We start from the raw sequence: 16,446 nt of genomic DNA on the forward strand, positions 1-16,446 counted from the left end.
AATCTTCCCAAGCTAACAAGGCTTCGTGCTTTGCGAGGGTTAGGAGGAAGAACGTCTATAGTACGCAGTTTTAATTTTGCTTAGCAAAGAGATTGTTTTCATGATTCTAGCTCGTTTGACAAACAAATGAACCACCTTTCCTAGATAATTACATATAAATCAAGTGGAAGACTTTACAATGTATGTGGAAACTGAAATCATGAAGGTATAGGAAGTGGAACTTCTTTACCAGTATCGATCATCTGCCCGATAGGGATGGTCGGACCGAGTAATCAACGGCTGCGATTGATTACGATAAGCAAGCTTGGGAAGCACATTCTTCTCCAGGTACTTCGAGAGGTACTGGTAAGCTGCTTCCACAAACCCAGTACCACAGCAACCTCTTTTTGTTTCCACAAAACCTTTATAAGAAAGAAAATAAATAAATTTAATATCGATGTTAGCCGCATGTGTAGTCACATTGGTCAGAGCATACATTCTAATTTATGTGAAATGTGATTCGAACTTGGGTGCGCGCGGGTGAGCACATTGCCATGACTAACTGGACTTACCCATGTCCGCAATATCAATGTAATTCTAGACTAAGAATTTAGCATAAATTTTTCTTACCAAATTTTTGTGGATTGTTGATCATGTCAATCGATGGCTCATAGACATCTGCATACACAAACTTGCTCCCTGGAAGCAGTGACTGGATTTTGGGCAATAGTTTTGCAAGCTTTTGGTTGTATATCTGGGAATCTGAATTCTCATCATCTACACATCTTCTCTCATTTGTATTCCCAAATTTTACAGTCACTTGTATGGGAAGGCAAGGTAAGGATGCGTACGATAGACGTTTACTCCGACCCTCGTAAAGCGGAGAGCCTTGTTGGTTTGAGGTCGCTCGTTTTTTTATGGAAGGCAACCAATAGGAGGAAGCACTGCTATTACCATTTTTCTGCATCCAAGCTCATACAATTCCTACAACATATAGATCTACAAACACTTGAAGAAAGCATTCACCCGGAAGAAGTCATTCACTAAACAAACAAATCGTAGTTTGATATGTGTGCACAAAATGGTATTTTTCGTGATTTTGATGACTTATTTACGCATAAATGTCAACTATGATTTTCTACGAGGAATGACTACGCGAAGCTGCCGCAAACTGGTGTTCTTGTGACTATATGCTTCACATGTTTAAGATTTTTCTGAAAGCTCCAAACTGAAGCTATGAAAAAATACAGAATCCATGTGACAGGGATTGGAATTTACGTCAATAAATATATGCAGCTTATTCAGCAGAAAAATCTTGGTACCTGCACTTACTACAACCAATGAACTACTAATCAACTTCTTTGCCTCCTTTTCCCCTTAAATCCCTCAACTCTCACTACATATTTCTTGGACAACACAATCTGCTTCGAAAATGTTATGATCCCGGCTCCGGCAGCGGTTATATCATCGTACCCAGATCCAGCAGACGCCGGTGATGGGGTGGTTATCCGAAAGGTTGGGATCTAGAAAAGCAGGAACAGCTTGGTTGATGATTAAAGTGGATGCCAAAAAGTCAGGAACTAGTTTTCCACTAGAGAATCTGCCTGTGGGGATTTGGCCAGGAAAGTCTTTGCCATAAGGATAATGGTTGCCTTTGAACAATGTTTCGAGGTAATTGTTGTTGCCAGTGCGACTGTTGAATCACCAAATGTTAGAATTGCTGGGAATTTTGGTGCAGGTTTTGTGGCATTGCATGTGTTGGAATTGGAAATCTGCACTAGTAGAAGAAGAAAAGACGACGAAATATGTTGTATAAGAATGCAAAAATGCTACTGAGAGTACTTCCTACTCAAAAACTGCTCAAAGTTAAAGTGTGCGACTCCGTTTGAGGACCTCCTTCCCTTCTGCTCACACGGTTCTCAAAGCAGATGAGGAAGGGTGGGCAGCAGGCACCACGAGCCCTCTGTCTCACATATCTATCCAAAAGCAAGTGTAGTTCAACGGTTCCATCGAATGCTCATTTCTTTAAGCAAAGATCATGTGAGTGTGCAGTTATGCTTTGGATGAAGAAAAACATTATGAGACTTAATTTGTTTAACTCTTAGTACAAATTTAATTTCCAAATTAACTAGGCGACGAGCATCGCCATAATATTTCATTTTAAAAAATTCATTTCATTACTCTCTTGTCAATGCGCTCATTCTATATAAGATTTTTTTTACCAGTCACTTACCACCAATGAAATCAAAGAATCACATTTGAGACCTTGCCACCATTCCCTACTAAATTCATTGAAACTCGGTTTTTCGAAACCTAGAACTAAAATTGTTATCCACAAGATGTGTAGCTTTAAACGGCAAAGTAGTCCTTAAAAACAAGAGGGTTGGTTGAGGCCTGACCTTTGCTAACCTAATTCAACTCAAATGTTGGGTTGGACTTATGGAACAAGTCACCTCACGAACTTGGGCTCTATTGGGTTAGAATTGTGTACTCTTTAAAGATCAACTATGTCAAAGATCAAGAAGAAAATAAATAGTTCTGTAATTTTATTAGTTATCGAATAAATAAATAAACCATGTAATTCATTTAAACATTAAAATTTTGACAATATTAACAATATGATTAAGCGGTTTTCAATTTAGTTCATTTTTTGTATAATTGATCTTTAAAAGGTGAATTAAAATGTAAACGATTTTCATCGTCAACATTGTAAAGTGTAATTGAGAGTCAAAAAGATAGAACGAGAAAGTCCTATTGAAAAAGGTCGGTATTCAGGAGCATCTTATAGGAGGGGCTTATTTTGTTTTCTTGTAGCAAAGTAGTTGAACTAATTAAGGTGTAGTGGTATGCAATATTAAGGTGTAGTTGAACTAATTCAGGAGCAATATAAGTAGTTGAACTAATTATTGCTTTACTGTCATGTATCGTTACTAATTTACATTTCATTAGGAGTGTATGATAATACTATTTTGTAACATTGTATAACGATGTGACGGTTGCACCAAACTTATCATGTTGAAAAACATCTGAAGCCCCAATTATAGCAAAAGTTAACCCTCACCATAAGTGCGGAGATAAGTGTACTACTAACAGACAATTAAGGTTTCTGAGAAGAAAAGAAAAAAAAAAGAAGCCTTACAGAAACTGGAAAATGTTCACCTGCCCATTTCCAAGTTTCATTTTTAATCTTCGTATAGCATTTGCTCTCAATCCTTGAAGATCTTGTATATGGGAATTGCTGCCGGGCACCATATTATTGCAGGTCAATTCGCATCTCTGCTACTTAATTTTATGCTCAATAGTCAATATGTGAATCGTTTATGCGCTGTCCGGAAACATGAAGCATAGCTTACAACATATTTTAAAACTGGTAGTTGCAGTGACATGTTTCAATTCAAACTCAATAAAATTTCAGCATACATGCATCACGATACCGTGCATATATATATATGTACACACACACACACACACATACACACTATTTCACATGCACGGGATATACTGGCCTACTGCGGATTCATTAGGGATCAAAATGGTTTTATAACGATTTAATCTGCTGACAAAATCTTCAGTATCTAAAAACTATACTTCATAAGCAGTATGCATTGCTGATCTTGATGAAGTAAACAACTTCTTGTGGAGATATTTGAACCAACAGATATTCGCCGGATCAAAAAATTTTGGTTGGTTCAGACAAAAAACAAAAGTTCTGGTTGGTGAGACAAAATCTCAAGGTGAAGAGAATTTTCAATGTGACCGGCACATGAGATGGTACATCATGTGTCATTATACAAATGGTGGGATTTTTGTGTTGAAAAGTTAATAACTTAAAAAATAAAATTTCTCATCACTTATATAAAAACACATGATGTATCACTCGTGTTCTCGTCACAATGAAAATTTTCTCCTCAAGGTGTATGCCTAAAAGATCGAGCAGCCTTTTTCTAATTAGAAGGAAAAGGACAGCAGCTTATAGAGCACATCACTTTGGAAATTGGACTATGTAAGGATATTTTTTATTTACAAAATAATGTTCTTTCAGGATTTAGGATAAGCTTGAGTTTAGGGTTTATGTTAAAAACATGAACAACGATATATATATATATATATAAGTCTAAATAGTGTGAAAATAAGCCATTCTAAAGTTAAACCACTTTGTCATTCTAAAAAAATTTCGGTTCTATATAGCAATTATGCATCTCACGTACATAGAAATCTTTTAGCGTTAATGTAATATGAATGTACATGAATCAATAGTCAGAAATTATTCGGCTGCAACCGTAGCACAATTCAACAATTATTTATCAAAGTCATTGCACACTTATGACCCCGATAAAAGAAAAGGCCAAAGAAGATACATTTTGGTGTCAGTTGGTCATATGGTGTTTCTTAAGGTCTCCGTGGGTCTTCCATTACCACTTTCTCTAAGGCAGTCCCTTATCAACTCCTGTACAGCCTTTATGGATTGGCCTTTGCATTTAGAGGTTGCATCTTGTTTTAACTCTTGTTTTTTATGTTTTGGGTTGATATATCTTGATTAACTTTCATGTCCCTATCAACTGCAAAGTCTGCAATCTCTCTCATCTATTATGTTTTCGTAGTGCTTAATTAGAGCTGTGTTTGGTGTGCTTTACTGTTACACTATCACAAACTAGTGACCCCTCATGTCCATGTACCAAGGCTTCCATTTCTTCCTGCAGTTTGAGTGCTGCAGTTTTTGAGTGCTGCAGTTTGAGAGGTGCATGTTAAGAGATATTTGAAACTAAAATCAAACTAAAAATTTAAACGTCACACTGACTTGCTAGTTGTTTAGTAGTACTTCTTTTTCAATATTGGAAGAGGTCTCTGATATATTTGAATTTTTTCTCTATCAATTAAAAACCCTAACCAAACCCCGCCGTATCTAAAAGTTAGCCTTTTCTTTTCCCATCTTCTATTTAGGGTTACTAATTCTCTATGAGAACTCAAAATACAAATTGTTGAAATTAAACCTCAAGTTCCTGCTACGAGCCTCAGACCACAAATGTTGATGGGTCCTTAAAAAATATAAGGCATGCATGATGAAGATCTTAACAATCCTTCATGATATAGACAGTTCCAATAATCGAGCATTTACCTAATTCTCCTTAGAAATCATGCACATTACATGACTTGACATAACATGACATATATGCACCAAAAGCTATTCACCTAAGTTAATTTCCTAGATAGTGTGACACATTTTATTTGTGTGAAAATATAAACATCGACTAAAATTCAAACAAAAGCCTGTATTGTCAAGGATTCATATGTACATATTCAGCTATCAAATGTACAAAACTAGGTTTTAAACTTTGATTGAACTGCCAGACACTAGCAATTGATGGATTAGGTTTGACAATTAGATCAAATGTACGCACTTAATTTACATATAGGAAAATACAGAAATTAGGGTGTGTAATAGTGGCAAAAAGAACAAACAAGAAAAAAAATCAGCTAGTTCCACCCTTGTACAAGAATGTCCCATAAGATATTATTTCCTAGTTATTCGTATTGTAAACATAAGTACACCAACTTTATACGTAAATATGTGTACCGCTCTCTATGTATATTAGAGTATAAAAATTCATTTAGGCTATACTTTCGGTTACCAAAATTATGAATCTTGGCCTTTGCAATACGTTGTATATAAAATCCAAAATATTTCAATAAGATTAATCTTAATTAATCCATGAACAGAAATAAAAGGAACTGAAGAATCACTTTTTAGATTCTTGGCACTTCTGATTGGTCGATCGAGACTTGGATGCACTGAACTGAACTTGAATCCTACCCATCCCTAAGTTTTGTATGTGCATCAAATATTGTAGCTTTTGAGCAACAATCCCACAACAATGCCAGCTATCAAATGCGTGCCTAGAGATAATAACCACTAATTAACTAAAATTATATTAATGAAGCATTAGTTATATAAGTTTTTGGATATGTCTTGGAGGTGGTGGGAGCAAATACAAATGAGAAAATTTTCAGTGTGTCTTGGAACACGGCTTGATACACTAAGTGTTAAAATATAATTGGTTAATTTTTTTTTTTTTTTTTTAAGTTTCTAACTAATTACATTATTACACTTGATATACCGAGTCATGTTCTCGGCATATTAAATAATTTCTCAGTACAAAGAGAAGTTTAGGGTAGTAAAGTACTACGGTATCTGTTAGGAGCAGAGGCTTCAATGATACTCCAAAACCAATGATGATCATTTAACAACCATGCATTAAGTTGTGTTCTCGATACATTGAATAATTTCTCGATAAAAAGAGAAGTTTAGCATAGTAATTAAAGTACTACGGTATCTGTTAGGAGCAGAGGCTTCAATCGTACTCCAAAACCAATGATGATCATTTAGCAACTATGCATTAGTATATCAAACGATTATTAACCCTTGAATTATATATAAAACAAGTCTTTGATTATATAAATTGGACTTCCACGTTGGCTTCAGTGTAAGGATAGACTTGCCTCACGCTGTTCAATTATGAATAGCCATTTAATGTCAGTACTCTTTGTGTACATGTTGATCAAATTAGATTCAATCGGGACTGGAATTTCATGCCTCGTGCGTCCCTTATTTGCAAACCATTATTATTGTAAATTTTGATTAAGTTAAGGTCGGTGCCTAAATAAGACCTCAGTGCCATGAAGCTTCCTAGTCCAAGCTGTTTCAAGTGGCAGATAGAAAATGCCAATATATAAAAAAGACACAAAATTACAAATTATCCACACGAGCAAAGACAAATACTCTAATCAGTTGTCTTGTCATATATTTGGCTAGGGTTTAAGTACCTTACTGACTAGAATATATGGTCTTGTACTTACATATTGATCTGCAGCCACCAACAAAATATTTGATGGATTTGAGATCGCATTCTACGGGTGAGTCCATTTTGGCAATTGAACGATAAAAAAATTGATGGATTTGGCATATAATGTAGGAGTATTTTTAATGTGAGAAATAGTGTAAACGGCAACATGGAGAAACTGCGCATAATTTTTTTGGATCAAAACTCAAACGAAAAGCTAAAATTATAAGAAAAATGGCGGAGCTGTTCATAGATTGGATGATGCCTTGGCCCTGTTCTTATTCTTCAATTGCTTTAGAACATATAGAGTATAACCATATAATTTTAAACTCGGGGCAAAGATATAAATCCTACCTCTGCCATTGAGAAGAAACAAACATAGATGATGGGAGAGCGAGTAAAAATATGTGAAATATAATTATAGCTAGTAAAAATAGAAACCCATTTAGATTTTTTAATTACCATTATTTGAGATTTAGACCCAAAAAACATGTAGTTTGTTTACATTAGTAGTTGATTTAATATTTAATTGTAACATACCATGGATTTTGCAGTGTTCAAATATATTAAATTACTGTGAGTCACTCGAGGTGGACTTGCACTAAGTGACAAAGAAAAAATTAATATTGATCTTCGATGCTATAAATATTCCAAGATTGTGTTGATTGTATGAATCTGTGTTAAGCCTCCCATGAATTATGCATTTAATCATTCTTAATTAGTCATATAAACAAATGTATAGAACCTAGTTAATTAGGTTTTAGGCATCCCGCAACCCCATTGTGATAACTTAATGGGCTATTATCAACGTACGAGTTTTTGTTATGGTCGGTTTCTTATATTCAATCCAAATTATCAAAAACATAAAACCCAATTAAATTTGAAGGGATTGAAAGGATAGGTTGTCTTGCTTTGTTATTTCAACTTGTTCAATAATCCTTATTTGTGTAGTTTTTCTTGTAAAAAATTTGATGGATAGTGTCATGAGTGAAAATCTACCGGTAATCAATACAAGCTGTATGTGTTGCTGAGCTTAAACAAGATTTCGACCGAGCTTAAGACTCCACGTTAGTATTTTGTTCAACGATGAAACAATCAATTAGATTTAAATGGATTTAACCTTTGCAGATTAGGTCGTAATTTCACTAGAGATAATTCTCCATTAGAGCAGGAGTGATGTTCTTTTGGGTGAGCATACGCAAAAGTTAGCTAGTCCTAGTTCTGTCCCTAACCCTGGTTGTGACTGGTTTGATGTAGATTGAGTAGTCGATTGACCTATTTAAGTAAAGAGAATAAGCATAACCCTAATGCCTAGGTCATGGACATAGTATTTAAGATGTTAGAATGGCATACATCTTATATATAAAGCCAACACAAAAGCTAAACAGTGCATTTTGTCTTACCAAGCTTCAACAACCAACACAAAAGGTGAACGGTGATTTTGGTGTCATCAAGTTTCAACAAAAATATTTAGACAAAAATGCCCCCAAGATAAACAATTTCAAAGGCATCCCAAAATAATGCATCAAATAAGGCCAGAGCATTTTTGTCATTTTAACAGTGTTTTTTTTTAATAATTAATTTTGGGGTGTGATATATCCACATACCCTATTTTACTTCTCACACACATTTTTAATTTTCGACCGTCGGATCAAATGAATTAAAGAAGATCAACGGACATAAATTATTAAAAGGTGTGTGAAAAGTAAAATGGGGTGTGTGGATAGCACACCCCTTAATTTTTTGGTACTGTCACGCCCCGACCCGCGAATAAAGACTATTCACGAGTTAGGGTGTGAGCCATATCTTAGCTATAGAAATAAATTCTACAACCAAGATATGGTGGAAAATAAAATAAAATAATTACAATTACACCATACATGAACAAAATCTTACATAAAAATTTATTGAATGCTCAGCGGAATAACTATGGTGCACAAATTAATTCACAACAAAATGTACCAATAAAATAATAATTAAATTGTAACAATTCTTTCAAATACGTGAAATATATGCAAATGAGATGGATGAATGTACTCACTCCCTTCTAATCCCGTTAACACATACCTAAGGCACCCAAGCATGCACATCCCATACTATGCTTATACCACTTGGCTCTGGATATGTTAGAGTATGAGTTAACTCATGTTCATCCCTTAAACCCAATTTTTTAAATTAAACTCTCAGTTTCCACTTTATTATACAGGCACTACCTGTCACATCCCGGCCCGGTCCCCCACCACATCCCGAGCCCGACTCCACCGTAGCACTATATTGTTTGCTTTGGGCCCCTACCACACCCTCATGGTTTTGTTTCTAGGAACTCACACGAGAACTTCCTAGTGGTAGAGACGTTGGAACACCGAGGAAGGAGAATCGAAGTTCACCCATTTTAGGATTCCGGCGGGTTTGAGTGAAATTGGAGGCCAAATTGGACTTGGTCACATGTATAAAATTTTCTCTACTCTTTGAGATCTTCATTTCTATAAAATTTGAGAATTTTTGGAGATAGTTGAATTTTTCGGCGAATCAGGGTGGCCGACCGCCATGTGCGGCGGCGCGTGAGCCGAGTCACCCTTGACCTTTCTAAGCTAAGTTTGACACCCCAATTCCATAGGTGAAGTCCGATTGATGAAATCTCATCGTTTGAGCATAGTTTTGATAAAGACCACTACTTGAACATTATATGAATTGACGATCCGACCGTTGGATCGTCACCAAACTTTAATACATTATAGTATGTAATATTTGAGGATATTAGAAATTACAGATTGGGAATTTGACATACGGATCTTCTAGAATTGGATTTGTAAGTGCGTAAAATAAAACGTTGACCGCCACTTGAATTGAAAATTGGCGGAGATCCAACCGTTGGATCGTAATGAAACTTTAGTACGATGTTTTAGAAGAAAAATGTGAATTTTTGGAAGTTACGGATCGGAAGTCCAGGTGCGGATCTTTCGGATTGAGTTACGTAGGGTTGCGGACCCTATCGTTGATCTTTGACCGACGGTTAACTTTTGGTCAATGAGTCTCAAATCATTCTAGAACGTCATTGGGATGTGTTTTATGTTATGTGTTCTATTGATAAGATTTATGAGGCATGACTGAATAATTGTTCTAGGTGATGATTGTTCGTGACGTCTCAATATTCGTGCTAGGGAGTCGTAGCGCGGATCTCAGGTGAGTGAGTCTTTTCCTTTTATCGTATGTATATCATTGATAGTTCCAAAAAATACTTTTAAATTGATTTATGCATTTTATGCCATGTCATATAAATATTTGTATATTCTAAAATACTATGATATGGTTGAGTTTTAGATTGCATTACGGTATAACCATATACATATTTACCTACATATAATTGTTGTGAATGCCTTGAAGGGATATGGTGAATGCGGGATGTACAGGTAAGCTCAAGTGAGTTTATAGTATTATTTGAAATGATTGAGTTAGGACATGACTATATTAGTGTTTTGTGCAACTCCGACACTGTCGTACAAATTGATTTATGAGTCGTACAAGTTGCGTTAGGCAACTCCGACTCATGGGTTATCATGGATTGATTTATGAGTCGTACAGGTTGCGTAGGTAACTCCGACTCGTGGGTTACCATAGACTGATGAGCACTTGATTTATATTGTTGTTGCCGATATGTAATGATTTGGAATATTCTTGGATTTACTATTGATTTACATTTGATTTCATACTTATATGTAGTATGATTTCCTGGAACCTATACAGGTATTACAGTGAGGGGTTATATCGTTTAAAAGGTCTTTATTAAAGCTTTATATTCAAGCCCACTCACTTTTGTTTTTTTATCCCTCCAAGTTCTAGTAGCAGAGTTTTCGTATCGACGAGGATTTGTGGCAAGTCTTAGTATTGAAGATTACCTTCGATGGTATGATTTTCAATCCACTCTACTGTACTTTACTTATGCTCTGACGTCACGTGTGAAATGAGGTCATTCTCGCTCACAGCGCACTCTCGTGTTTAGACACTTTTAGGTTTAAATTTATTCACATATTCCACATCACCACATTTTATGGCTTGGTCACCTTCTAGGTGTCAGCCAACACATCTCAATTTGAGGTCCTAGTGGACAATCCAGGTCGAGATGTGTCACTTCCCCCGACGCCTAATTGTATACTCAAGCCCTGCACCCTACGCCTGACATATACAAGGTTCAATATTTTATATTCAAGGCAAACTTTAGCCCTTGAATATCCTCACAACTCAAACACTTTACAAAGCTTAACACAACTGAACTCTCTTTCTTGCTTTGCATGAATGTTTATGTATGTGCCATGTAACAAGGATATCAATAATCACATGCTCTATAATATATGCAACACTAATCAAATTGTTAGTAGCCAAAATTGTATTATATCTGCAACACTAATCAAATTGTTAGTAGCCAAAATTATATTATCAATAATATATAGTACGAATAACACACAACAATCTAATTGAGAAATATTACTTTACCATTTTACCCCATCTCTCTAGGTGATATTGATGCAAAAATCCATTTGAGTTCCATAGAGCAATTTTGTTGGGTAAGCTCTCATGCATTTTCTGGGATTTTTCTCTCCCCCCCCCCCCCCCCCCCTCCTTATTTTACAACATTCTCAAGGGAAGTAAATGGATATTTTCGATGGTTTAGTGGAGTGCTTCTCATGGCAATGATCTCAAAATTTAAATGCATAAACAACACAACATTTAAGTGGTTCGCCAAATCGATTACATCCACTGAGGTTTGCTTTCATTGTATTTCACTATATATGAGGGACTTACAAGAACAATGAAAGATGGCTTAAAGCCTTTACATAATGTAAAGTAAATGGGAAAAACGAGAAAAATGATCTGGGAAGGAGATAGGGATTTTTTATTCTTGTTTCCCCATGTGTTGTTGTTGGTGGTGTGTTGTTCTCCTCCCCCGTTCCTCTCCTCCCTCTGCTTTTATAGATGAAGAAATGGAATCCTCCATTAAGCCTTAAGGATACGTTTCACTTTGTTTTGCAACACTTGGACATCTTGTAATTGGAAGCAATCATTCCCATGCATGTGGACAAATACTCAAAAGTCACGTTTAAAGTCTAAGGGATATGAATCCCACCTCTTCAAATTTTGAAGGGATGAATCATCACCAAACATTTAACTCTTAGATTCCTAATCAATACAAACTTGCCAACTCACCCTTAAGTAGACTTCCACCTTCACATTTAGAGTGGTGAGTAATCACCAAATCATTAACTCCTAATGTTACAAACTCTCCACCTCATCTTTGAGAGAAAATATCAAGACAAAATTACTCATTTAGTCAAACCTCAAACTCTCAGCCTTTTGTGGGGAAAATCAAACCAAACTCATTTAATCTCCCTTCTCCAATTCAAACTAAAAATATCTCTAATTACATATGAACATGAAATAGCTAGTTTTTGAAATAATTTGTAGCAAAAAGGATTTTACATTGAGACTATTTTACATATCGAAAGTAGGTTCTTGCACATAAAAATAGTTACACACACACACACACACACACATATAACCATTTTTTTTTTAAATACGGAGTATTACAGGTACATTTTTTTTAATTTTTTAATTTTTAAATTTAGTGCCTCACAATAGGCTGGTAATAATGTAATTCAATTTCTCTATTTTTAAATACGTTCAAAACATCTTAAGAGGCGTGTAATGCAGGTTATAAAAAAAGGTCTTTCAGACGGGGATAATAATGTGATTAAATTAATTGTCAAATGATTTTTTTTTTTTTAATTTAACCAAATGGTCTTATCTACACTAAGGTGGAGGGGGGTGGGCTTAGCCTCACAATGTGCTAGCAATAATATGATTCAATCAATTGTTTATTAAATATTATTTTCTCTATTCTTAATGTAAATTCTATATAGACCTATTTTATTATGTGAATCCAGCTGCTTTAATTGGTTTATGAGGGGTTTCTTCTAGTATAATCTAAAATTATTCATTTACTTCAAATATTTGACTTTCCTTTTGTCAATTTACGTATATAAATACATTTAAAGCATGTCAGTCGTGCATAGCACGCCATGATTTAAAAAATACCTTATGCACGAGCGTGAGCGCGTGCATGAAGGCTAGTGAAGCATAATATAACCGTAAACGGAAAGATTAACCACAAACATGACTTTTATCTAATTTACTTCAGGTAGTGTTATGTAAACATTCAATTCATTTGATCGAACAATAAAAAAATTTAAAAATATGTGAAAGCTAAAAAAAGTGTGTAACTAAAAAGACACATGTTCTTGACGACAGCTAGATTCTCTGGACTTTGTTAGCATAAGGTCTGAGTATGACTCTGAGATGCAATAAGTTCCTCACCAGCGTGCTGTTAACAATGTCACTGACCAATAAAATCTCAGCGATTCCAAAGCACATCGAGGCAAAGAAGTGTGCTACTTTCGGCTGAGGCCAACTGGACCAATGATTTGTCGCTGTGAGCTTGTGAAATTGCTCACCCGAGGGGAAGATAACCATTTTCTCATAAAATAAAAAGCTTGGTACTCTGCAATTTTCATTCCGTACCTAATCACTTATAATTTCAGCATAAGCCAAAAGCCATTATTTAAATCTGTCGTTTCCAGTACTAATGCCTATATTCGCGATGGACTCGTCAAGTTGTGGGAGCCACATCCAACTCCTCTTTGTATTTTTACAATTCTAAATATGCCCTCGAATGTATTTTATACGGTTTTGCTCGACGGTATACAGTGGTTTATAGGACAAGTAGAAGATTGGGAACCAAGCATGTCTTTGTGTGTTTTATCTCGGTGTCAAAATGTTAGAATTAGTTCTAGTACCACTCATTAATTTGTCCCAAATAGTATGAAAAATCAACGGTCAAAATTAAATTATAAACCTCATTAAGTACCCTAAATACTAGTAACTTAAGAGTTTTGTTTACTTGTCAACATAATGAATAAAAAGTGAGGCCACTAGTAGTCCGGACTATTAAAGATTTATGACAATATTTAATTATAAACCTCACTAAGTACCCTAAATACCAGTAACTTCAGAGTTTTGACATAACTATTAATTACTCATATCATAATCATATGGATTTATACTACAAAAATAGTAACAATACACCCAAATTATTGATTAACTTTGGCGTCCCCTTTGAAACAAAGAAACCCTAGCTATCTTACGCATTCCCCAAAAGGCTCATTATCTCATAAGCACTTCCAAAAAAAACATATATGCAAGTAACCCCCCATCACTAATTGTTTAGAAGGCGGCTTAAGTTAATTAGCTCATGGAAGCAAGACCCACACACAAAAGATCATACCAAAACAGAAAAAAAACCAAATAAATAAAAACAAATCAAAAGTCACCAACAAAGGACAATTTGGTCATTTCAAAACCAATCAATGCATACAATAATATTATGCACCTCTGTTATGTTCTTATGAGTACCAATTATTCCTATTTATATAACACAAGCTAGTCCAAACCTTCCATAGCATTCAAGCCTTCAACCCCAGGACCCCAAAGAAGCACAAAAGAAAACCAAAAAACAAATCAAAATCCACCGGGAGAGCTCAAAAACCAGAGATGGGCAACAGTCTAAGGTGCTGTTTGGCTTGCGTACTACCGTGTGGAGCCCACTAGTAGGAAAAACACTTTGCGCGACGTAGGTACCTTCGTCGCGCAAAGTAAAAAATCGTTGCCTAAGCGTTTGCGCGACGCAACTTCGTCGCGCGATAACCGTCGCGCCAAGGCAGTGACAGTAGGGTTTGCGCGACGAAGAAGTAACGTGCGTCGCGCAAAGTGGCTTTGCGCAACGAAGTACTGGGTCGCCCAAAGCCACTTTGCGCGACGCACGTTACTTCTTCGTCGCGCAAAGCCACTTTGCGCGACGCAGTACTTCGTTGCGCAAAGTGGCATGGGTGGCTTTGCACGACATAGGATATGCGTCGCGCAAAGTGGCTTAGTGTCTTTGTGCGACGTGGGCATGCGTCGCGCAAACCCTTTTTCTTTGTTTTCATCAAAAATAATTTTTTTTAATTTTTAATAAATATTGTAATTAAATTCTAAACAATAATGAATTAACCAAGCAAAAGTATTTAATTATAAAATATATAAAATGTACATACAAGATGTTCGAACAAAAAAGAAAAAACTACAAGTAGTCTTCTAGGTTTAATACATCAAGCTACTGAGTATCGGCAAGGTGAGGTGGCTCTGAGGTCGATGGTGGAGCAAGATTAAGTGCTAGTAGCGAGATTTGGAGGCTGGACATGGCTCATACAAGGTCTCTCACTGTCCCCGTATAGGTCCTCATCCCTTCGCCCTGGGCCTTCATCTGCTCACCCTAGACCTACATAGTCAAATAAATACAACAGTCTAGGAGATGAAGAATCATCAAATTCATAACATAGTCAACTAAATTCGGTCCAGTCGCAGACGTGATAGAAACAAGAGGCGCAGCAACATCTTTTATGACTTCACTTTGTAATATCGTCGCTTGAGGGACCCTGTAAAATAAGAGAGGCTTTCAAGAATTTAAAAAGCAACGTGATCGAAAAACACCAACCTTAACAGTATTGAAATGAATCTATACGTGGTGGAGTTCATGTAGGACTTGACCACATTTAGCCCAGGAAATGGGAGAACTTGCGAAAAAGTTTTGTTCATAAAATTAACAAAAACTATCCCAACTGCCCCAGATCTGTAAGCCCCAAGAATTCCAGTGTTCTTCTCACATACAAATATCTTTCCCTTAACTAAATCAGGGTCCAGGCAACCTTCCCAACATATACTAAAATGCAACAAGAAGTAGTCAGTACTATAGTTTCATTTTTATTCCTTTCTATTGTATGCAGTAAAAGTGAAACGGGGACAAGAATTACCTAGCTAGCATTTGAGAGCAATTTGTTCTTGAAGCATCTTTTCCATATATGAGAGGAAAATTTGTTCCATTTAATGTGAACGTGTTCGTAGAGTGCCCCTGTTTGTGATAAGAACATTAAAATGTATTGAAATGAAAACAATCTGAGCCACAGTATGTACAAGTATTCATAAAATATTTTTATTTTGTTGAAAAAGGAAGCAGATGAGACATACGACTAGTTTCTTTCCATTTGCAAGAACAGTGCTGTTAATCCGGCGATATGTGGTACTAGCTGCAACTGTGAATATCCATGGTGCTACACTTGACACAGAACCAACCTTATAACTATTAAATATGGTTCTGGCAGACTGTGAAGTTAGTATCCCTTTCTTGATGGCACGAAGGGCACCAATTGCAATCCGGTCAATATAAAAATGAGGCTCAGAACGAAAAAATCCATTAAGTGAAATTGAAATGATGTCAACTACATCAGCAATTGCATCGTCAAAAGCAGCCAAGATACCATCTGAACTACACCCGAAACCAAGATCACAGACTTTATATGCTGCGATTCTCGCAGCAGGTACACCTCCTCTTGCAATACCATTTGCTAGTCCGTAAAAGCTTGCACCCTTTACAGTACTCCTGGCTACAATTGATGCACAGTGAGTTCCATGACCCTGGAAATCCCTTGCAGAGTCTGTTAAGTAATATCAAGCACCAACAATCTTTCTGTAAAACAAACAT

The 16,446-nt window shown here is 36.0% G+C and overlaps 1 pseudogene; it reads right to left on the minus strand.

The window, feature by feature from the left end:
• Positions 1–15: 15 nt before the first annotated feature.
• LOC137715676 (GDSL esterase/lipase At1g58430-like) lies at positions 16–16,446 on the minus strand (annotated as a pseudogene).

Source organism: Pyrus communis, chromosome 14, assembly GCF_963583255.1.
Source record: "Pyrus communis chromosome 14, drPyrComm1.1, whole genome shotgun sequence".
Classification (NCBI taxonomy): Eukaryota; Viridiplantae; Streptophyta; class Magnoliopsida; order Rosales; family Rosaceae; genus Pyrus; species Pyrus communis.